Source organism: Molossus molossus, unplaced genomic scaffold, assembly GCF_014108415.1.
Source record: "Molossus molossus isolate mMolMol1 unplaced genomic scaffold, mMolMol1.p scaffold_m16_p_19, whole genome shotgun sequence".
Lineage (NCBI taxonomy): Eukaryota > Metazoa > Chordata > Mammalia > Chiroptera > Molossidae > Molossus > Molossus molossus.
Window position 1 is genome coordinate 55,287,573 of NW_023425354.1, and position 25,664 is coordinate 55,313,236.

Below are 25,664 nucleotides of genomic sequence, written 5' to 3' on the forward strand. Positions count from 1 at the left end.
CCTCACACCCCCTACCATCCTTGGAGACCAGGCTTTCCTTTCCCCATTAAATGTGGAAAGTAGGTGCTATGGCCACTGAGGAGTGAAATAAAGTGGCTGCAGGACCTCCAAACAAATGTATCTACGCAACACATGACTGGCCCAGGTTCTATGTTGCCAATCCCTGCTCTAGATAGATTGATCAGAAAAAGAAGAGAGAAAGCACAAATAATCAATATCAGAAATGAGAAGGATGATAGTCTGCATACTATCCTGCAGATAAAGAAGGAAATTAATCTATAGATAAATCAATACATTTGATAAATCCTATAATTGAGATGAAATGGGCAAATTTCTTAAAAAGTACTACTAAAACTCATTAAAAATAACCTTAATAGTCCTATAAGTATTTTAAGAAGTTGAATTTGTAGTAAACACTTGCACACAAAGACAACTCTAGGACCAGAAGTCTTCAATGCTGAAATGTATAACATAATCAAAGAAAAAGAATACTAATTCTACACAAACTGTTCCAGAAAATTGCAAAGGAAGGTATATTTCTCGATTAATTTCTTGAGGCCAGAATTATCTGAGGCCAAAGCTAGACAAAGACATTATAAGAAGTGAAAACTTTACATCAATATTCCTCATCAACATAGATATAAAAAATCTAAATAAAATTATAGCAAATCAAGTTTAACAGTATAAATATAACAATCTAAAGTATGACCAAGTAAGATGTATTCCAAGAATTTAGGGCTGACTTAATATTTGCAAATCAATGTAATTTTTCATATTAACTAATGGGAAAACTATAGAATCATCTTGATAGTTGCCAAAGGAGCATTTGATAAAATTCCACAAACAAAACTCTTTGCAAAGTAGGAACAGAATTCCCTCTCCATTATAAAGAACTCCTATGAAGGTGTACAGCCAGCATCATCCTCAATGAAAGACCGAATGCTTTCCTCCTCTGATCAAGAACAAGCCAGAGATGTTCGCTCTCACCACGTGTACTCCATGGTGTCCTGGAAGACCTCGCCAGTACCATAACACCAGGAAAAAGAAATAAAAGGCATCAAGATGAGCAATTAAGAAATAAAACTGTAGTTATTCACAGATGACATGATTATCTACATAGGAAACCTGATGAAAAGTACAAAAAAAAAGCCACTAGAATTAATCGGTGAGTTTAGCATGGTTGCAAAATACAAGGTCAACATACAAAAATCAATTGTAGTTTCATTTACTAGCAACAAATTCTTAGAAATTGAAACTAAAACCAATATTATTTACAATAGCATTAAAGTATGAAATATTTAGGGATAAAAAGTGTCTAAAATTGCAAAATATTACTGAGAGACTGGATAACCAAAATGCGTTACTCAAGCAATGAAATATTTTTCACCATTAAAACAAGTATATTTTTAAAAATGTACAATGAAACAAATAAAATTAATTATAGAAATATATTATATTTAGCCTGGCCAGTGTCGCTCAGTGGTAGAGCCTCGACCCATGCACCAAGAGGCCAAGGTTCGATTCCTGGGCAGGGCACATGCCCCAATCCCCAGTGGGGAGCACGCAGGAGGTGGTCAATTGATACTCTCTCTATCTCTAAAAAAAACCCAAAAAACCCTCAATAAAGAAAAAAATATTTTCATAAAAAAATAAAATTAAAATAGTATATTTAGCCCTAAATATGTAAAATATTATCATTTCAATATATAATAAATGTAATACAAAAACAATGTAAATTAATTATAACTAAATGAAGTTAAAAATTCCGTTCCCCAGACACACCACCACGCTTCAAGTACTTTGTAGCCACATATGGCTGGTGGCCACTGTTCAGAAGAGTGCAGATCTAGACTACTTGAGAACATGCTAAAGTTTGTCTGTGGTCAGTATTTATACAAAAAAAAAAGATCAATTTAGTCATTGACGTACTTGCAACCCACATACAGAAGGACTGAAGCGTCCTTAGCAGCAGCGAGCGGAAGCAGTCGTCTCTTTTCTCCTCTCCTTGCCTTAACGTTTATTTCATTGTGAGAAAGAGATTACAGGTGACATTTTGGGAACAGCTGGATGTGTTCCGCTGGGCCCTAGTCCTTTGGACCTATTCTCCCTCACCATTAGCAGCCTCCATGCTCCCTGGAAACATTCCTTCATGTTGTGACCTCGGGTTCCCCAGGCCTGCAGTGTGCTTCATGGAGCAGCCTGCAGTCAAAGAGCAGCGTCCCCCCGCTTATTCCAGGACGGTGTCTGGAAACATACTTCATGACTCAGCGACTCATCCTCTTTTAAACCTCACTGTGTTCTCCGCACTACAGACACCTGGAGCTTCCCTCCACCCAAGGGCAGATTATGGTAAGAGATTACAGGAGAAAAGAGCAAAATCAATGAAAAATACGAGATTTTACGACAGGACACTCTTACAGAGTCAGACGTGAGTGACTGTCTGGAGACGGCGAATGAATATAGACCAGTTCAAGATAATCAGTTCAGCCCGAAACACACAGACTGCAGTTTGAAACTTGATATGAGAGTTATGCTAAAGTCTTTAGTTTGTATCAGACAAGTATTTACAAGATTACATTACAGTACCTAGACTTATAGAAAATCTTTTCCCCTTCTTTACCCTAGTTAAATTTTTTTTTTAAGTTTCTGGCACCTTGAAGTAAGAAAAATGATCATCTTTGGAGCCGTCACAGAGGCTGTCTTTCTGGGCTTTGATTTTTGAGACATTTTCTTCAACAGCTAAAATTACATTTTCTGTCCATCATCTGCTGCTTCTCTCCTTACTGTGTCCCTTCCCACCCCTGTAGTTCATTAATGTAACAGCTGCCTCACTAGGTGTCCTAATTGTCAGCAAGCTGTGCCCATGAGGGAGAGCTGGCAGGAACGAGGAAAATAATTAGAGAATTTACGTGAAGGAATTTAGAAAACCACAGTAAAAGTGGGCCTGATGAAAACAATAACGACACCACCTAACACGTACTGGGCTTGTTATTTGCTGGGACCATGCCACTTGATACTCAGCTCTGTGGGGTACACTGTTATTGTCTTGGGAAGCGTGGGCAATGTGTCCAAGCTCCACAGGAGGTGAAAGGGCTGGGATTCACGCATGGGGGCCTGATTCTGAGCCCCGGGCTCTTGTCCTGCTCCTCATGTTTGTGTAACTTCCACTCTGCCCTCTCAGGCTGCATGGCTTCTAAGGGCAAGTTTAATCAGTTTCTAAAAAGTAGTCAGTTTTCAAAGAGTGAAGAGTAAACAAGCAGACACCATTGTTTGGCATTGTGGAGACAACCCCGGGGGTTGCATTTATGAACATTGGCATTCTTTTCCCTCTAACCTAGAGAAATACTAAGAAATCACTTTCATTCCATTTCCCAGACAGGTCTCAGAATGTTCCACTCTTGAGGGGACTAGAGGAGCTCCGGGGTGAGGCTGTCATGCCAGTCTTTGCCAACAATCTGATATCGTTGTAATAATCTCGTTATCTAACAGGAAAGGAGCAAAAGGAAGGCCACAGAATATAGGCATGTCATTTATACAGCTTTCCAGAAAGCTGTAGCTAACACTCTCCAGGTCTGTTGCTCACAGACTGGTGGCGGAAGAGACTAAACAAAGGCAGTTTAGACGCAGGTCCAGGAAGGTGTGAGTGACGTGGGAAGGTGCTACCCTAACTGTCACACCTGGGAACGAGTCAGTGACCAGAATAGGATTGGCCACTGCAAGGGCGGAAACCTGAATATTTAAACTTCTGAACAAATGAAGTTCCCTCACTCCTGCCTCTCTCGGTCTCTTGCTGCCCGTGCTGGACTCCCGGCTTGTGGGACTTGCATATCCTGCATTTGCCCACATGGATTATGGCAATGTGGGACCCATACAATGGACTAATGGACTGAGTCTTGCCTGATATTCTGCCAGACGCAGTTTCGTCATGGAACGAAAACTCTGGCCACTGGCCCTGCTTCTAGCTCTGCTGAATCCACAGCTGTCCCCTTTCCAGGACTGGGTTAAGTACGGGACATGGGATTTTACAACCCCAGGAATGTAACTCCCTGCAAATAAAATCTTTTACTTCATCTCATTCTCCCATGGGAGCTTCTGAAATGTTTATTTCAATGGTACCTCAAGAACCCCATTCTCAGGAGCAATGGGGAAATCTGACCCATTGAGTTTCCCTGCAACAGGTCCTCTGTACTGTACTCACCTGAGGCTTCTTCATCTGAAGCAGCGTGATGGTGAGGAAAGTTGGGTGAACATGATTCCAAGGCGCATGCCACCAGACACTCATCCAAAGCCTCTTACCTACTAATAAACACGCCTCTTTTAACTGTAAAGGAAGTGCAGTGGGAGCAGCAAGCCCCTGGGACAGATGGAAGAGGTTCCAGACACTCTCAGGAGCTTTGTGGTCAATTACCAGACACCAAAGCCAGGGTCCTGGGCTCTGGGAGACATCCTGCTCTGGAATCTAGATACAGAAATGGCGATTTGGTTCATTTTGGTCAACAGAAATCTTGTGCCTAGTGTATAAATATAACTGGGGGTGGGAAATAGAAAAATAAACTGTATTCAAAACCTTTAGTTTGTAATTTTTTTTTTTTATCCTCACCCGAGGACATTTTTCCACTTTTTGTTCAGGTAGAGTGGGAGGGAGAGAGAGGAACAGAGAGAGAGAGAGAAGAGAAATACCGACGTGAAAGGAACACATAGAGTGGCTGCCCCCCGCACAACCGACCAGGGCCAGGGACAAACTGCAACCGAGGTACGCGCCCCTAGCGGGAACCGAATCCCGGTCTCTCAGGACCGCAGGCGACGCTCTAACCGCTGAACCAAATCGGCCAGGGCTTTAGTTTATAAGTTTTAACAAAGACAAACAATGAAGAAAGAAATGGTTCCTGCATTCTATTACGCAAGCAGGGGCTCCCTCTGCTGGAAATCCATCGTGAAATCCATAAATTGTGATTGACTCCTTGAATTATTAATCTGGTAGTGAAACAGGAAAAGCACCTGTGGGGGCTAAAACCTTTGCTTTCATCTTCTAAATTCTTCTAGCTGGGCTAATAAACAAATGAACAAAGACAGATTAACAGGAGAAAATGCACGAAGTTTATTACAGATGTACATCCTAGGAGTGTCCTAAAATATGAGAGCCCAGATGAGATTTATGTGCCATTCTGGACAAAGGAGAGGGAGTGCAGGGGCCTGGGACGCCAACGGAAGTAGGTAATTGACAGGGAGCAGAGAAAGACCAAGCATGTGGTAACCAAAGTTTTGCTGGGCCATCCAGAAACATGGGACACAGAGGAAAACAGGCTTTGCTAGATTTCCACCTGTTCGTCACATACGTGCTGATTTATATCTGCCAAGGTGAATATGCTAAAGTGAATATACTAAGATTCCCTTCCTGAAGTAGGTTTTTCTGTCTGAATTCCTTTAGATAGGAAGGGGGAGAGGGTCAAAGATTTTTCTGAGTCTTTTGTTTCTTAATAACCAGCTTAAATCAATATCCCAAAAGGCACATTTTGGGGTGGTAAAACACTGGTCCTCTTTCAGGACTGACACCGCCCATCTACATAGGCAGTAAAACCTTTCCAATTCTTGATTCGGTCAAATAGTACCATGTTATATTCTAAAGGGTACAATTCAAACAGAGATGTAATCATTATAATTCTTTATGCAACAAATAACATAGCATCAATATTAATAAAGCAAGAAATTATTAGATATCAAAGGAAGAAATGGCAAAAACAATATAAACTAATAAACACAGGAAGAAAAAAAACAACAAGAAAAAATAGAGTCCTATTGAATTAGGAAAAACATGAAATTGATAAATATTTTTATTAAGGGGGAGAGAAGAGGGATTACCGACTATTAAGGCTAATGAAGAACGGCTGGAGAAGGAAGGGGCCTGAGCCTGGAGCCCTGGGGCCCGGTGAGGCCCGAGCCTGAGCAGCTTGGGGGAGTTTCTGCGAGGCTGCGGGCCTCCCTGCGCCTGGAGATGTTTGATGCAAACGATTTGTATCAGGGGCAGAATTTCGACAAGATCCTCAGTTCCTTAGTGACTCTAAACTCAAAGATAAGGGACTGGTAAGCGACTGTGGGTGCCTGGCCCTCCTCTTATTGGATAAAGTCTTTTGATTCGCTGAGATCCCAGCCTTCACACAGTCTAACTTCAAAATTGTTCCAGGGCCACTATCAAAGTGTTGGACGTGACGACCGATAACAGCAACAATCAACTGGTAGAAAAAGCAAAGTTTAACTTCCAGCAGACACATGAAGATGAGCTTTCCTTTACGACAGGAGACGTCATTCATGTCACTAGAGAGGAGGAAGGGAGAGATCAAGCCCAATGAAGAGCCATGTTTCCCAAACCCAGACCACTGAAGAGTCCTCCCAGCAGGTTTGATGCGACTGCCATTAACCAAAGCTATTATAATGCGGTGCTTCAGAATATTTTGGAAGCAGAAAAAGAATATTATAAAGAACTTCAGACTGTGCTTTCAACCTATCTACAGCCATTGCAGACCAGTAAGAAGTTAAGTTCAGTAAGCACTTCCTATTTAAAGGGAAACCTAGAAGAAATACGTTCTTTTCAGCAAATGCTTATACACCACGTTGCCTGAAGTTCAGCAGCGCTGGAGGCTGCTTATTAAATCTGAGGCCATGAATGAAAGCCTCGTACCTTTCTGCGGTGACTGTTCTCACGGAGCACAATGAGGAGTTGGGAGAGTTCATGCGGATAAAAGGTGCCATTGTCTGGGGATTCACATGTTGACCATCAGCCTCAGCAAACCGTTCATGTGTCTGGACAAGTACCCCATGCTGCGCAAGGAGCTGCAGAGACACAGAGGGTCATTATCCAGACAGACAGATTCAAAAATTCAACACCGCCTTCAAACATCTCTCAGCCCATTGTCAAGACCTGTGCAAAAGGCAGTGCAGATCCCGAGGGCAGCCGTCCAGAGCTGGGAGGGTGATGACAGCAAGGCCTTGGGCAACATCATTTCCATGTCCCCGGTCATAATCCAGTGTGCAGGAAGTGAGGGAAAGAACGAAAGACGTCTTCTGCTCTTCCCGAGTGTTTCGCTAATGCTGTCTGCCAGTCCCAGGATGAGTGGTTTTATCAGGGAAAGTTATGAACGACAGGAATAACAATCGCAAAGCTTGAGGACAGTGAAAATCATAGAAATGCATCCGAGACATCAGGGAGCATGATTGAGTGGGTATTAATGTCATGACTGAGTGGATGTTAATGTCATGCAACAGCAAGCAGACTCTCCATGAAAGAGTGGACAATCTACAGAAGCAAAGGAAAATCCCATCTGTCAGCACCCCGCCATTAGGACCCATTCTGTGCCATCTCATCCCCTCCCCTCCCATTGGTCTCTCCATCCAGCAGGCATTCAGCCAGCAAGCCCCTGTCTCTGAGGCCTGCCTACTGCACGCTGCCCCTCCCCCACCATGCACTTCACCCACCATCGCTGACTTGGGCCGCTGGCGCCTTCGTGGACCCTCACACAGGGACTCTGAGCTGTCTGAGACCCACACCTCTCCTGCCTCCCTCAGCTGCTCTGTTACAAGGAGGATCTTAGCAAGAGTCCCAGGAACATAAAAAAGCTGCTTCCTGAGCGCAAACTTGAGCCAAAGCCTTCAGAAAAAGAGTCTGTGCCGAGAAGAGCACAGCTGCTTTGGAGGAAGACGGGCAGAATGTGAGCGTGGCCCACGCTTAGGGCATGAGCCCCCCCGGAGCCTCAACCCCAGTGCGCGCCAGGAGTCCGCCCCACAAGTCTGGCTTCCCGACCAAGAAAAAGATTACACTTGAAGAAACTATAAACAATGGTCAGAAAGTGATAAAAGAGTATCGTCGATTCTGTCTATGAATTGAAGGAGGAGGTCCAAGAAGTCAGACGGGATCAAAGGAAGATGAAGAGATATTTGGAGGCAGAACAGAGAGCCCGAAAAGACCTGAAAAAGCTGGTGAGGAAAGTTCTAAAGACCAGCAAACAACCCTGTTTGCGATGAGACCAACCTCGAAGGAATGTCCTAGGTTCTGTCTCAAAGACCATGACCCAGCTGCTGAGACATTCGGGAATAGTCACCTTGCTTTCTATGCATAAGACAGCTGGAGTTTGTCACTCGGGTAGAAATGGCCACACTGTTCTTGAAGAGTCCACACCTGAAGTAGACCCTGGGGGCTGACCTGGGTTCTTCTCTCTTTGGTAACATCTCAATTTGCTCATTTTACAATAAGTGCAGTGACTGCAACCCTGGCCTTTCAGGCTTTTGTTGAATCGATAGAAATATTATATGTGCATGTTTCTTGTAAATACCCCGTTTTGAATGCACATCCGTGATTGTTATAGGTGGGCCGATACTTGAGCTAGAACTTCCTTCCCGTGAACCTGCCTGGCCCGTGGACTGGGAGCCGTGCTCATGCGCCGTGGGAAGCAGAGGCGTGGAGGCTGCCTGAGGGGCGCCCGTAGGTCCCTGATCTGCGTGCAGCGCCCTGGCTGGCGGCGGAGGGAGTTTCGGGGCCTCAGCCTGGCCCCGCGGAAGCCCCACCCATGCCACCGTGTCCGGCTGCCGATGCTGGTCTGCCTCCTGTGGATGCTGCCATCATCAGTCTTCGCTGCACCCGGAGACCTCCTGCAGACGTTTATATGCGGGCTAACTGACAACCAAGTACACTCTTTGGTCCTGCAGCCAAAGAGAAAGTTTCACTAGAACCGTAAATAAAATGTGTGATTTCTTAGGCAGCTCTGTAGCCGTGAAGACGATGGAGGTGGCCTGTGAGCGGCCATGGAACGGTAGGGTCACTGTGTCAGGCCGCTGGAACCCTGAGCTCTGCGTTGTCGTCAGGGCGCAGTAAGCGTTCCTGGTGCTCGCTGGGAAAGAGAAGAATAAAACAAGATGCATCTTAAGTTCCTCCTGAGTAATGAGAGTATAGATATGGGTCCATCCCTCACTATGTCCAAACCACGGCGCGGACATAGGAGGAAGCCGCCCTAACCCTGGCTCAGGGACCCCTCTGGCCAGGGGTTCTAGAGGCCTCAGTGGGCCGTGGGCAGGATGCCCAGCCATGGAGCCCAGCTTGTCCTTCTGCCTGGGAGATGGAACCATGGTGTTACAGGTACTGTGCTTTCCATTCTTCTTCTCTAGAAAGGTCGGTTTTAAAGTGAGAGAATGTCTTCATAGAACAAGTGTTATATCTTTAAAACCCAAAATCACAGCACTGTGCGTCGAGACTCTGCAGAAATACCCGTCTGGCCTCAGATGTGACTTTGTATGATGTGCCATCTATTCATTGGTCCAGTGGCCCTTCACTCGCCTCGTAATCTCCTGATGCCTGTGAATGGGGCTACTCTGCAGCTAGTTGGTTTTCTGGTCAGATCTCATCCCCGTGCCCACCCATCTCCCCCTGGAGCACTGTCCCTAAGCTAAGGCCCAGCACTGACCTGCCTACACTTGACCTTTCACCTGCAACTGCCAACTTCCTGTACTGAGCATCTTGTTCGTCAGTGCTAGAACTAGGAAAGATGGTCAGTTTTGGGGTAAACCCTATCTTTACGGTAGTATTTTTGCTGATGTATAAGACGTTGCAGTGAAAAACAAATTGGAGTGTACAGAAAGATTTGCTGTCTTAAGCACACTTTAGCTCAGGAACGACACTTGTCACCTGACTTCTCCACCACTATGAGATGTGCAGTGTTGCCGTCAGCATCCCAGACAGGTCTCTTGCAGAACCTGCCTTCACTGTTGTGAAACCCTCCCTCCCTGACGGGGCGATGATTGGGATGCTCGTGTACTGCATTTCCTTTTCTTCCTGTGGGTCCAATATTCCACTAAGCTTCTTAGGGGGCATGCATCTGAGAGCAATTCTTTCGACAAAGCTGCCCTATTTTGTAAACGGACTGCATATGTTTCTCCGTGTGACCTCCCAAGGGGTTGGGAGCTGATAGGACCGGTAGAAAGGGGCACTGTTTACCATGAGGGTTACTTCTCAGCTCTCACCTTTCACAGACGAGGCGACAGAGCCATTCCTAGTTCCACATGACGCTGAGACGTGGCACTGAAAGCTCTGTTCACGTGCTTCGCGGTGCGTGCCGTGCAGGTGCACCGGGTGTCTGAGACGTCGGAAACCTCCTGGTTTGCGTGGACTTCCTGATGTCCCTACTTTCATTTCTCCAGGACGCAGAGTACCATGTGCAGCGGTGGGGACCCTGACTGTCAGACTGTCCTGGCGTTGAATACTACATGCTGCATTGTTGTAATGATTAAACTGATTCTTTTCCTTATGTTACAGATATCAGAAAAATACTAATCAAAAAACAACCCTGCAAGCACAAAAAATTAGGAACAGAGAGTTTTAAATTATTATTGGAGAAATCTGTGTAACTTTATGAAAATAAATGTGAAAATGGGTAGTAATTCCTAGAAAATATATGTTACCAAAATAAATTAAGAGTTCAAATGCTTACACAGGAAACAAGTCATGGGAGAGAAGGCTGGGAAGTGGTCCAGGGTGCTTCTCTGTAGCTGACAGGATGCTGTGCAAGAGCCAGGGAGGTTCGACGGCCAAGTTCTGTCACATCCTCAAAAACCTGGGCTACACACATTACACAAGTCCCTCAAATACACATGTAAAAGATAAAGCGGTCTCCATTCATGTGACAGCCCTAAAATAACCCTGAGATTAAAAACTATGAAAGAAAACACACAAAAGAACTCAAAAATCAATCCATATAAACACCCAGAAACTTTAATGAGACACTAGCAAAAATAATCCAACAATGTATCAAAAGAATAATGCCCCATAAAAAGCAGCCTTTATTCCTTTAACAAAATGAATGAGTCAATATTATGAAAATTATTGATAGGATTCGCCATAGTAATTGGTTAAATGTAGAAAAGAGTAAATATTATTTCTGATAAAAAATGAAAATAATCCATAACACTTAATACAAATTCTTGGTTAAAATGCCTGTTTAAAATCAATAAATATGTATACAGTGAAATAAATTATTATTTTTTATGTTGACTTTAGAGAGAGAAAAGAAGGGAGGGAGAGAGAGAGACGTCGATTTGTTTTTCCCCTTATTTATGGTTGCTTCTTGTGTGTGCCCTGTCTGGATATCAAACCAGCAACCTTCACCTCTCAGTGAGATGCTCTAACCAACTGAGCTACCCAGCCAGGGATGACGCAAATTATCTGTTATTTTATTTTTTTAAATGGTTTTATTGAATTTTTAGAGAGAGAGAAACATCAATGAGAGAAGCATCAACATCAATCAGCTGCCTCCTGCTCGCCTCTACCAGTGATTGAGCCCAAAACCTGGGCATGCGCCCTGCCTACATATCGAACCAGAGACCCCTTGGTGCACAGGTTGACGCTCAACCACTGAGCCAGGCTGAAGTAAATTATTTTAAAATAACAATTATAAGCACTAGCATTCCATTAAATTCAAAAAGAAAGAAAATAATGTCTGCTATCACAGCTACTATTTAGAATGTTTTAGAAATTCTAGATAATCAACAAGGCAATAAAAAATTAAGAACTATAAATATGAGAAAGGAAGAAAAAGCAAAGTATCTTTCTTTTTTTCTGCTTTTGCTTATGCTGTGATTATCTATGTGAAAAGCCAAGATAAGCAATTGGGGAAATACTGAAAATCATACAACAATCCAGTAAGGGAAACAAATGTAAAACTGATTTATAAAAATCAGTTATGTTTCCAACATGCCCACAATAACCAACAATAAAATACAATATAATAAATCAATTCACAAAAGGTGTAAAGTATATAAATGCCTAGAAATGAACTTAACATAAAAGTCTAGGACCTATTTAAAGAAAATAAAATGTGCTACTAAGGTATAAACAAAAAACTATAATTAAAGTTTATTTGTACTAAGTACAAGCTTGGGAAGATATTGTTTTCCCTATCAAAACATATAAATATAATACAAACTTTTCAAGATAAATAGAGTTGACTGTTGTACAACATGGGTTTGAACTGCATGGGTTCATTGACACATGGATTTTTTTTTTCAATAAAAATACAGTCTGTCAGACATTGGAATCCTTGGTTTTGCATCCTCAGATTCAACCAACCGAGGATGGAAACCAGTATTTCCCCGTGGCTGGGAGTCCACGGATGTGGACGGTCAACTGTGTGTGTTGTGCCATTTCACGTGAGGGCCTTGGGCATCCCAGGGATTTGGTATCCACGGGGGGGGTCTTGGAACCAGTCCTCTGTAGGCAGATACTGAGGAACAACTGTAGGTAAGTTTTGGGGGATTCAAAAGTTATGTAGGGCTTTTTGACTGCATGAGGGTGTTGGGAGGGTGAGGGGAGGGAGGTCCGCACCCGTAACCTCCTGGACTGTTCAAGGTCCAACTGTATTGAATTTTTGTTTTCAAAATAAAAAGTTTTCTTATAGAATAACTTGTAGCAAATAAATTATTCTGAGAGAACTACTAGGAAATCTGGATAAAATACAAAAAATCTGTTTGGAAGCATCAAGAGATGCGAAGGCCACCAGGACCCGAGGAGCCAGCGCGTGAGGGAGAGGACCCCGTGAGGTGAGCCCGGCACTGGCTCCTAAATGTCCCCTTAAGGAGTTTGCCAGGTGATGGGCACCTGACCAAGAGCTTGAAAGGCTGAGCAGGGTTTTCAGCACCTGGGAGAGTGGGGGAGACAAACTTGTTGCTAGGATGTGAAGGGAAAAGACCTGAAGAGCAGAGAAGCTGGGGAGCAGGCCTGCCCCCGAGCACACTGCCCTGCAGCATTCGCACACGCCCGAGTCTGGACACACGGTGCAAAGCGGCTGCCAAGAGGGCGATTTCTACTCAAAACTTTATTTCTAGACATTCCTAAGATTGACGTATTTCTCAGAAGAACTAGGACAGGAAACGAATGTGATCAAGTTAATCCCCTGGGAAACCCTGAGCTTCTCTACGTGAAGAAATACATGTCAGCTGTTCATCTACAGTACCTTGTTTTGCTTGATATTGCTCAAAAGGAATGAGAATCTCTCCCCCTAGAAATAACCAAAACCACAAAAACTTTTAAAACAAAAACAATAGGTTTAGTGAGTGAATAAGAAAAAGTTGGAGCAGACTGCTTTTTCCTTGTGGAAGAGCTTTAATGAGATATTTCTCATGCTATACAATTGACCCATTTAAAGTATACAATTAAGTACTACGCAGCTGTAAGAAAGAAAGATCTCTTATCCTTTGAGACTACATGGAGGGACCTGGAAAGTATTATCCTAAGAGAAACAAGCCAAATAAAGAAAGCAATTATCATATGATCTCCATTATTTGTGGAATACAATGAATGTAACAGTCTGAGGAAGGGGGTAGTTCCAGAGACATGGAAGTGGGGTACAGAGTGACAATCCCCAGAAGAGGGGGTGGTGGGGGAGAGATAAACCACAGAACTTATATGCATGTATGCATGAACAATGGACATGGACAACAAAGCTGGGGACAGGGCGGGGAGGGAGGGGAAGGGAGGAATCAGTGGGGGAAAAGGAGAAACATCTGTAACAAAAATAAATTAATTAATTAAAAATAAATAAATAAATAAATACTAAAATCTCAAAAAAAATAAATAAAGTATACAATTATATTTAGTGTATTTACATTTGTGAAAGGATGTGCACCCATGACCACCGTCGATTTGAGAACATTTTCATCACCTCAGTAGGAAATGTTGTACCCATCAGGTACTACAAACCTAGTCCTATCTGCCGGTCCTCAGCTCTAAATAACCACTACTTTGTGTTCCCAGAGATTTTCTTGCTTCAAACTGTCATGTAAATTGAATCATTCAATATGTAGACTTTCACTTAGCATGTTTTCAAGGTTCATCCATGCTGTAGCGTATAGCAGTATTTTATTCCCTTTTATGGACAAGTAATATTCTAGCATATGGATATTCTACATTCTGTTTCTGCATTCATCAGATGATAGATATTTGGGTTGTATCTATATTTTGGCTATGAATAATCCTTCTATAAACATTCTTTCATGTATAAGTTTCTGTGTGAACATATGTGTTCATGTCTCATAAATATATACCTCGGACAGTAATTCCCCATTAGATGGTCTTAGCATCCTCTTTGAAAATCAGTTGTATATAGTTATGTAGGTTTATTTCTGGGCTGTCAATATTTATTTTTCTATATTTATATTGTATTCTGCTACATTGTTAAATTAGTGTATTAGTTCTAATAGATTTTTAGTGGATTCTGTGGGATTTTCTATATATAAAATCATATTATGTGTGAATAGACATAGTTTTAGTCTTCTTTTTCAATATTAATTTTTAAAATTCTGTTCCTGACCTAATTACTCTGCCTAGAACCTTTAGTATAATATGAAGTAGAGGTGCTGAGAGCAGACATCCTTGTCTTGCTCCTGATCCTACAGGGGAGGCAGTCAGTATTTCACCAGTAAGTATGCTGTTAGGTGTGGGTTTTTATTAGGTTGTGGATGATCTTTTTAACAAAATATCTATTTATTGTTGAAAGTATTACAGATGTGCCCCCCTTTTCCCCCATTTGACAACTTCTTCCCTGCTCCCACATCCTTCCTGCCTTCCCCAGACTATTGTCCGTGTCCATTGGTTATGCCTATATGCATATAAGTTTTTGGTTTATCTCTTCCCACCTCACCTTGCTCTGAGGTTCCTCAGTCTAACAACCAATTTGTACTTCTTAACCCCTTCACCTTTTTTTGCCAATGCCCCCAACCTCCTCCCATCTGGCAACCAACAAAAAGATCTTTGTGTCTGTGAGTCTGTTTCTGTTCTGCTTGTTCATTCGGTTTGTAGATTAAATTGTTGATAGATATGTATTTATTGCTATTTTATAGTTCATACTTTTTATCTTCTTCAAAAAGACCCTTCAACATTTCATATAATACTGTTTTGGCGGTAATAAATTCCTTTAGCTTTTTCTTATCTGGGAAGCTCTTTATATATCCCTTGATTCTAAATAATAGCTTTGCCTGGACGATTTCACGAGTTTTACTGAACATTCAAAGAAGAACTAACACCATTCTCCTCAAACTATTTCATAAAATTCAAGAAGAAGGAAGACTTCCAAACTAATTTTATGAGGCCAGCATTATTCTAATTCCAAAACCAGAAAAAGACACTACAAAGAAAGAAAACTACAGGCCAATAGCCCTGATGTATATAGATGCCAAAATCCTTAATAAAATACTAGCAAATCAGATCCAGCAATACATCAAAAAAATTATTCACCATGAACCAGGAATGCAAGGCTAGTACAATATTCGCAAATCAATAAATGTGATACACCACATAAACAAAATGAAAGAAAAAAACCACATGATCATATCAATAGATGCTGAAAAAGCATTTGACAAAATCCAGCACCCATTTCTGATAAAAATGCTCAGCAATGTGGGAATAGAGGCATCATATTTTGACATAATAAAGGCCATATATGAAAGACCTACAGCCAACATCATACTCAATAGGCAAAAACTAAAAGCATTTCCCTTAAGAACAGGAACAAGACAGGGATGCCCATTTTTGCCACTCTTATTTAACATAGTACTATAAGTCTTAGCTACAGCAATCCGACATGAAGAAAAAATAAAAGTGATCCAAATTGGAAAGGAGAAAGTGAAACTGTCATTATTTGCAGATGACATGATATCTTACATAGAAAACCCTAAAGACTCCCTCAAAAATCTACTAGAGTTAATAAATAAATTTGGCAAAGTACCAGTATACAAGATTAACATCAAGAAATGGATGGCATTCTTTTTCTTTTTCTTTTTTTTTGGTACATGCCCTTAGGGGAAACTGAATCCAGGACTCTCTGGTCCGCAGGCTGACACTCCAACCACTGAGACAAACTGGCCAGGGCTTGATGGAATTCTTATACACCAATGATGAACTCACAGAAAGAGAAACAAACAAACAAAAATCCCATTTACCATCACAGCAAAAAATTAAGATACCTAGGAATAAACTTAACCAAAAAGATAAAAGACCTTTTTGCAGAAAACTATCAGACATTGAAAAAAGAAATAGAGAAAGATATAAAAAAGTGGAAGCACATACCTTGTTCATGGATTGGAAGAATTAACATCATTAAAATGTCCATACTACCCAAAGCAATCTATAGATTCAATGCAATCCCCATCAAAACACCAACAACATACTTCACAGAACTAGAACAAATACTTCAAAAGTTCATATGGAACCAAAAAGACCCCAAATAGCCACAGCAATCTTGAAAAAAAAAAGGACAAAATAGGTGGGATCAGGTTATATACCGGATATCAGGTTATACTACAAAGCTACTGTAATCAAAACAGCCTGGTACTGGCACAAGAACAGGCATATAGACCAGTAGAACAGAACAGAGAACCTGGAAATTGACCCAAGACATTGGGCTCAATTAATATTTGACAAAGGTGGCAAGAGCATACAATAAAGACAGCCTCTTTAATAAATGGTGTTTGGAAAATTGAACAGCTACATGCAAAAAAATGAAACTAGACCAACAACTTACACCATACACAAGAATAAACTCAAGATGGATAAAAAACTTAAATGTGACTCATGAATCCATAAAAATCCTAGAAGAAAATGTGGGCAACAAATTTCAGATATCATATGCAGCAGAATTGTGACTGATACATCACCTAAGGCAACAGAAACAAAGGAGAAAATGAACACATGGGACTACATCAAACTAAAAAGCTTCTGCACAGCAAAAGATACAATCATCAAAATGGAAAGGGAACCCACCATATGAGAGACCATAATTGCCAATGATGCATCAGATAAGGAGTTAATTTCCAAAATATATAGAGTGCTCATACAACTCAACAAAAGGAAGACAAATAACCCAATTAAAAAATGGGCAGAGGACCCAGATAGACACCTCTCCAAACAGGACATACAAATGGCTAAGAGACATATAAAGAAATGCTCAATATCACTAATCATCAGAGAGATGCAAATTAAAACAACAATGAGGTATCACTTCTCACCTCTCAGAATGAGTGCCATCAACAACTCATCAAACAAAATGTGCGGGTGAGGGTGTGGAGAAAAGGGGACTTTAAGTACACTGCTGGTGGGAATGCAGACTGGTGCAGCCACCATGGAAAACACTATGCTGTTACCTCAAAAAGTTAAAAATGAAATTGCCATTTGACCCAGTGATTCTACTTCTAGGAATATACCCCAAGAACCCTGAAACATCAATCAGAAAAAATATATGTACCCCCATGTTCATAGCAGCACTATTTACAATAGCTAAGATCTGGAAACAGCCCAAATGTCCATCAGTAGATGAATGGATATAAAAGCCGTTGTACATATGCATAATGGAGTACTATGCAGCTGTAAGAAAGATCTCTTATCTTTTGGGGCAACATGGAGGAATCTGGAGAGTATTATCCTAAGTGAAACAAGCCAAGCAGAGTAAGACAAATATCACATGATCTCACTTATTTGTGTAATATAATAAACATAACAGTCTGAGGAACAGGGTAGACCCAGAGACTTGGAAATAGGGTACAGACTGAAAACCCCCAGAAGAGGGGGTGGGGGGAATGGAAGAGATAAACCACAGAACTTATATGTATGTACGCATAACTGATGGACATGGACAACAAAGCTGGCTATGGGGTGGGGGGATGGGGAGCAGGGTGTCAATGGGGGAAAAAAGGAGAAACATCTGTAATAAAAATAAATTAATAAAAAATAAATACAAACAAAAAACAAACAAAAAAAAATGATAGTTTTGCAGGATAGAGTACTATTGGTTGTAGGTTCTTTCTTTTCATCACTTTAAATATTTCTTGCCACTCCCTTCTGGCCTGCAAAGTTTCTTTTGCAAAATCAGCTGGCAGTCTTATGGGAGATCCCTTGTAGGTAACTGACTGCTTTCCTCTTGCTGTTTTTAAGATTCTCTCTTTGTCTTTAACCTTTGGCATTTTAATTATAATGTGTTTTGGTGTGGGCCTCTTTGGGATCATCTTGTTTGGGACTCTGTGCTTCCTTGACTTGTATGTCTGTTTCCTTCACCAAATTAGGGAGGTTTTCTGTCATTATTTTTTCAAATAGGTTTTCAATTTCTTGCTCTCTCTCTTCTCCTTCAGGCACCCCTATGATGCAAATGTTGGCACACTTGAAGTTGTCTCAGAGGCTCCTTGCACTATTCTCATTCTTTTGGATTCTTTTTTCTTTTTGCTGTTCTAGTTGGGTGTTTTCTGCTTCCTTATATTCCAAATTGATGGTTTGCTTCTTGGCTTTACCTACTCTACTATTGAGAGTACCTACTCTACTTATTCTATATTTCAGTTAGTGCATCCTTCATTTCTGACTGGTCCTTTTTTATGTTGTTGATGTTCTCCCTAAGTTCCTCAGAGGTCTCCTTAAGTTCCTTGAAGGTCTTACTAAGTTTTCTGAATGTCTCAGCAAGTTCCTTCAGCAACCTTATAACCAGTGTTTTGAACTCTACATCTGATTGATTGCTTATCTCTATTTTGTTTAGTTCTTTTTCTGGAGTTTTGTTTTTTTCTTTCATTTGGGACATAGTTTTTTGTCTCTTCATTTTGGCTGCTTCCCTGTGTTTTTTCTTATGCATTAGGCAGAGTTGCTGTGTCTCCTAGGCTTTTCAGGGTGGCCTATTGTTGTAGGTGTCCTGTAGAATTCAGTGGCACAGCCTCCCTGATCACCCCAGCTTGGCCCTTGAGATGCACCCCTAGTGTGGATTGTACACCCTTCTGTTGTAATTGAGCCTTGATTGCTGTTGGCATGTCAATGGGAGGAATTTACTCAGGATGATTAGCTGCAAGGACTGACTGTGCCCACTGACCACTGGCCTCTGACTACCTTGGAGGATCAGCTGCGTAGGGTCTCAACACACAAGAGCAAAACCTATTTCATCAGGGCCTGGTACCCACTAAGTCCACTCATTGAGTGTGTCACTTGTGGAGGTGGTTGGGTGGTGGTGTTTCAGTGTGCTCTGAAGCTTTCCACTGGGTGTGCTGGCTCTGGGGCAAGGTCAGCCACTGCCTGTGTTCTATCTACAGCCACCAGGCATAAGCTACAAAGTGATCGCTGATGGCTTCTTCTTGTGCTGGGCTTGGAGGTGCCCAGGAAAAGCCAAGTTGTTAATCAAGGCTGGCTGCTGCTAGTGCCAGGCCTCGGGCCATTTAACGAGATGTATGGGGCTGGCTGAGACCAGATGCTGCTTGTTTGAAAGATTTTAGGAAATAGCCTCCTGATTTTATCTGCCACATGTGGGTGTGGCACCAGCCCATCACCTGTGCCCCTCCTGCCAGTCTCCATGTGGCTTCTTCTTTAATTTCGTAGTTGTAGGACTTCCATTCAACTCAATGTCAGGTGGTTCTGAATGATGGCTTTGCAGTACTTTAGTTGTAATTTTGATGTGGTTGTGGGAGGAGGCAATGCTGGGTTCACCTACATCGCCATCTTGATCTTTTTTGATTCCGAGTTTGTTGAGTGTTTCATCATGAAAGAGTTGTTTTGTCAAATGTTTTTTTTTTTCTGAGTTTATTGAGACATCATGTTATTTTTATTTTCTATTTTGTTGATATATATTGAAAGGAGCAGGAAGGAATATTAGAATAGAAAACATTAGAGAGTAAGAAAACTAATTATAGTGGGGCACTAGCCATAGTTGGAAAATGTTAATTATCCTTTGCAGTGTTCATCGTGGTTGCTTTGTTCCGATTGAGGAAAAGCCCACTCTGACCCGGCTGGGAGGTGTGCACCTTGGGAGCTGACCTCAGGGATGCTGTCCATCCTCCTGCTCTGAGGACAAGGGGGACAACCTGATGTGGTGGAAAGATTCACGACCTGATTATCAGAACCCTGGACCCGTGACTGTGACTCAGTGGCGACCAGCCCCTGCAGCCCCCGGCCCACATTTCTCCCCCTTTGCCAGTAACCATTTTACCCATTTTTTTCCCCTTTGCCTAACTGCCTTTTCTCACGCAGTCATTGTTTCTCTACCCTTTCAAAGCAGCTGGCAAATGAGGGGGTCATAGCATTTACCGGATGATCCATTGCTCTCCCATACTGTGGGCTATATTGAAATAAATGCTCATATACGATTCAACCTTGTCTGTACTTAATTGGCTCAAGTAGTGATAGGGCCTGGACCCATTTGTTCTACGGTTTCAATATGACATTAATTGATTTTCCGATGTTGAACCAATCTTGTGCGCCCATGATAATCCAATTAGTTTTGGTACATGCTGTTTTTATTTGTGTAGCTAGAATTGGTTTGCTAGTATTTTTTGAGAATATTTTAGTTCATAGTCATAAAATTTATTGGTCTGTAGCTTTCATCTCTTGTGATGTGTTTGGTTTGGGTATGAGGGTAACATTGGCCTCATATAAAGAGTTTTTGAAGAACTGGTATTCATTCTTCTTTTTTAAATATTTGGTGATGAAGAAACCTAGGCCGGGACTTTTCTTTGTGAGTAGTTTTTTAAAATTTATCTTTATTGTTGAAAGTATTATAGATGTCTCTCCCCGCCCCCCCCCATTGACCCTCTTTACCCCCACCCAAACCCTCCCCCTGCCCCACAGGCCTTCACGGCTCTATTGTCTGTGTTCATGGGTTATGCACATTGCATACAAATTCTTTGGTTAATCTTTTCCTGACCACCCCTCCCCCCTTCCCTCTGAGATTCAGCAGTCTGTTCCATGCTTCCATGTCTTTGGATCTATTTTGTTCGTCAGTTTATTTCGTTCCTTAGATTCCACATATAAGTGAGATCATGTGATACTTGTCTTTCTCTGACTGGCTTATTTCATTTAGCATAATGCTCTCTAGTGTCCTCTCAAAAATAGATCCTTTTTACAGCTGTATAGTATTCCATTGTGTAAATGTACCACAGCTTTTTTTATCCACTTATCTACTGATGGGCACTTGGTAGTTTTTTAATAAGTACTTGAATCTCTTCCTTTGTTATAAGTCTATTCAGATTATTTATTCTTGAGTCAGTTTCAGTAATTGTATCTTTCTAAGAATTTGTCATTTCATCCAAATTATCCAATTATTGGCATACAACATGTACACAGCATTCCTTCACAATCTTTTTTTTAAATTTTCTTTAGGATCAGCATACTGTCCCCTCTATAATTTCTGATTCTAGTGATTTGTTTTGGTCATTAAGGGAAAACTGTTTCTCTATTCACAAATTCTTTATTCATACTTCACAACATTTCTGACACTAAATGCCTACATGTGTAGGGTTTTCCACATCAAGAAATTCTCCAGTTCTCTGCTGGATGTCCAACAATTTAATTCAAGTCTGAGACTGACTTCCCAGAGTTAGTGCAGACCCCACAGCTTAAGGGCTCTGTCCTACAAGTTACCCCTATTTCATTTTTTTTTTTTAATCTTCACCCGAGGACATTTTTCCATTTTTTATTCAGATAGAGTGGGAGGGAGAGAGAGGAAGAGAGAGAGAGAAACATCGATGCGAAAGAAGTTACCACTATTTCAGATGGCGGTTGCAAGTAATGGGTCCCCAGGTCACCTGCACTTCTGTACAACTTGGACCCAAGTCTGGGGTTCCCAGGACACCCTCCTCAGATTCACTAATTTGCTTTAATGACTCACAGCCCTCAGGAAAACACTTTCCTTACATTTACTGGTTTATTATAAAGGATATATATGTACAGCCAGATGAAGAGGTACATAGAGTGAGGCCGGGAAGGATCCCAAGTGCAGGGGCTTCTACCCTATGGAGTTTGAGGTGTATACCCTCCCTGCACATGGGTGTGTTCACCAAACTGGAGGTTCTCTGCCCCTTTATTAGGATTTTTATAGACATTCCATTGCATAGGTACAGTTGATTAGATCACTGGCCATGGTGATTAACTAAATCTCCAGCCGTTGTCCCTTTACTGGAATTCAGGAGGTGGGACCGAAGTTCCAACTCTAATCACGTGGTTGGTTCCTCTGGCAACCAGTTCTCATCCTCTGAACATCACCTCTTTAGCATGCATTTGGTGTGACTGAAAGGGGCTTATTATGAACAACAAAAGATCCTCTTCTCACTCTTTTCACTCAGGAAATTATCAGGGTTTTAGGAGTTCCGTGCCTGGAACCAACGAGGAAGACCTAATATGTATTTATTATTATATCACAATATCACAATAAAGCTAGCTAAACATTTGTCCATTTTGTTCATCTTAAAAGGGCTGACTTCCAGTCAAGATGGTAGCGTAGGTAAACGCAGTCTCACCTCTTCCCACAACCACATCAAAATTACAACGAAACTTCAACACAACCATCATTCAGAACTGCCTGACATCGAGCTAAGTGGAAGTCCTACAACTAGAGAATTAAAGCAGCCGCCACACCAAGACTCGTAGGAGGCGGAAGGGCTGGGCCTACACCCATGTGTGGCGGATAAAAATCAGGAGGGATACCTTGCCTGGGAAGGTCTTTTCTGAGCAGTGAGGGTTCCCCATCCCACGCCAGGCACCCAGCTCAGGGTTCCAGTGCCTGGAAGAGAATCCCCATCACTTCTGGCTGAAAAACCAGTGGGAACTGAGGCAGAGGGAGGCTGAGGCTTCTGGAGCCCCAGGCAGCTCCTCTTAAAGGGCCCGCGCACATGCCCTGGCTGGTTTGGCGCAGCAGTTGGAGCATTGGCCTCTGGACAAGAGTTCCAGGTTCGGTTCCCGCTAGGGGCACGTACAAAAAGAAAGAAAAAGAAAAAGGGCCGCGCACAGATTTACTCAGACTTGCTCCCTCTGAGCTCAGAGGGGAGGCAGCTTGAGGGGCACCAAAGAAGAGGGAAGAACTGAGCTGTTTGGCCTCGTGACAAGGGCTGGAGGGGCAGTTTTCTCTTGAACAGACCGCTGTTGTTTCTTTGGTGAGCCCTTCCCCCACAGGGTAGGCAGACTGCCGCCATATCTGAGACTCCAGCAAACTGGCTCACACTGTTGGCCCCGCCCCGGTGATACCTTGAGGCCCGGCCCCACCCAAATTTCAGGCCCAAGCTGAAATTTCCAAGCTGTTTCCAAAGGCTTTACCATAGGATTGGCCTGTCTTGGATCCTGCTTCAGAGTTTCCTAAAATCTCTCAAATAAGCAGCATCTGGTCTCAGCGAGCCCCATACCTCTTGTTAAGTGGCCCCAGGCCTGGCACTAGAAGCAGCCAGCTTCGATTCACAACTTGGCTTTTCCTGGGCACCTCCAAGCCCAGCACAAGAAGCAGCCATCTGCAGATCACTTTGTAGCTTATGCCGGGTGGCCTCAGATAGAATACAGGAAGTGGCTGACCTTGCCCCAGAGCCAACCCACCCAGTGGACAGCTTCAGATCACACTGAAACACCACCACCCAACCACCTCCACAAGTGACACATTCAGTGAGTGGACCCAGTGGGTACCAGAGCCCTGCTGAAGTAAGTCTTGCTCTGTGTGTTGGGCCCCTACACAGCTAATCCTCCAAGGTAGTAAGAGGTTAGTGGCTAGTGGGCACATCCAGTCCTTGCAGCTGATCAGCCTGAGTAAATCTCTCCCATTGATGTGCCACAGCAATCAAGACTCAATTACAGCAGAAGGGTGTACAGTCCACACTAGAGGTGCACCTTGAGGGCCCAGCTGGTGTGATTAGGGAGACTATTCTACTGGATCCTATAGGACACCTACAATAGTAGGCCATCCTACAAAGCCTGGGAGACATAGCAACTCTGCCTAATACATAAAAACAATCACAGGGAAGCAGCCAAAATGAAGAGACAAAGAACTATGTCCCAAATGAAAGAGAAGAACAAAACTCCAGGAAAAGAACTAAACAAAATAGAGATAAGCAATGTAACAGATGCAGAGTTCAAAACACAGGTTATCAGGTTACTCAAAAAACTTGCTGAGACATTCAAGGGACTTAAGGAGACCTCCAAGGAACTTAGGGAGAACACCAACAACATAAAAAAGGACCAGTCAGAAATGAAGGATGCACTAACTGAAATATAGAATAAGTTACAGGAAAACAATAGTAGAGTAGGTAAAGCCAAGAAGCAAACCATCAATTTGGAATATAAGGAAACAGAAAACACCCAACTAGAACAGCAAAAAGAAAAAAGAATCCAAAAGAATGAGGATAGTGTAAGGAGCCTCTGGGACAACTTCAAGTGTGCCAACATTCGCATCATAGGGGTGCCTGAAGGAGAAGAGAGCGAGCAAGAAATTGAAAACCTATTTGAAACAATAATGACTGAAAACTTCCCTAACTTGGTAAAGGTAACAGACATACAAGTCCAGGAAGCACAGAGAATCCCAAACAAGATGATCCCAAAGAGGCTCACACCAAGACACATCATCATCAAAATGCCAAAGTTAAACAGAAAGAGGGGATCTTAAAAGCATCGAGAGAAAAGTAGCTCATTACCTGCAAAGGAGCTCCCATAAGACTGTCAGCTGATTTCTCAAAAGAAACTTTGCAGGCCAGAAAGAAGTGGCAAGAGATATTCAAGGTGATGAAAAGCAGTGATGTACAACCAGGATTACTGTATTCTGCAAAGCTATCATTTAGAATCGATGGACGTATCAAGAGTTTCCCAGACAAGAAAAAGCTAAAGGAATTCATCACCACCAAACTAGTATTATATGAAATGTTGAAGGGTATTCTTGAAGGTGAAGAAGAACAAACATATGAATAATAAAATGGCAATAAATACATATCTATCAACAATTGAATTTACAAACAAAATGAGCAAGCAGAACAGAAACAGACTCATAGATACAAAGAACTTTTTGTTGGTTGCCAGATGGGAGGGAGGTTGGGGGCATTGTCGAAAAAGGTGAAGGGATTAAGAAGTACAAATTGGTTGTTAGATTGAAGAGCCTCAGAGGGAAGGGGGGAGGAAGGACAGGATGAGATAAAGCAAAGAACATCTATGCATATATGCATAACCAGTGGACACCAACAATAGTGTAGGGAAGGCAGGAAGGGGGCGGGATTGGGGAGGAGGGGATCAATGGGGGAAAGAAGGGAGAAACATCTGTAATACATTCAACAATAAAGATGAGTTAAAAAAAAACAACACAATGTTTGGTTTCATTGATTTTTCTCTTTTTCATTTTATTAATTTCTGTTCTAATCTTAATTATTTTCTTCTTTGTGTATGCTATAGGTTTAATGTTTTTATTTCTCCAATATTGTAAGGTAGAAGGCTGGATTGTTAGTATGAGAGCTTCTTTCTTTCCGCAGTCATTTATGGTTATCAATTTCACTTTAATAGTTTTAATATGTTGTTTCTTCATCTTCATTCATCTCAAAGTAGTTTCTGATTTTTCTTTTCATTTCTTCTTTAACCCTTTGGTTATTTAGTTGTGTGTTGTTTAATTCCCACATATTTATTTCTTAACTTTTCCCCTGCTCCTAATTCCTAATCTTATTCTATTGTGGTCAAAGAACAGATTTTGAACAAACTTTGTGTAATTTTTATCCTTTTAAATTTATTGAGATTTAGTCTATAGCCTTGCATTTGTGTGCAGTTGAGAAGAATATAGATTCTATTGATGTTAGGTGAAACGTTCTATAGGTTTCTGTTAGGGCTAATTGGTTTATAGAGCTTTTCAAGTATTTTATTTCTTTGTTGATTTTCTGTTCAATTG

The 25,664-nt window shown here is 41.9% G+C and overlaps 1 pseudogene; it reads left to right on the forward strand.

Annotated features, from left to right (window-relative positions):
* Window positions 1–5,282: 5,282 nt before the first annotated feature.
* Window positions 5,283–8,041, forward strand: LOC118634907 (annotated as a pseudogene).
* The last annotated feature ends 17,623 nt before the right edge of the window (window positions 8,042–25,664 follow it).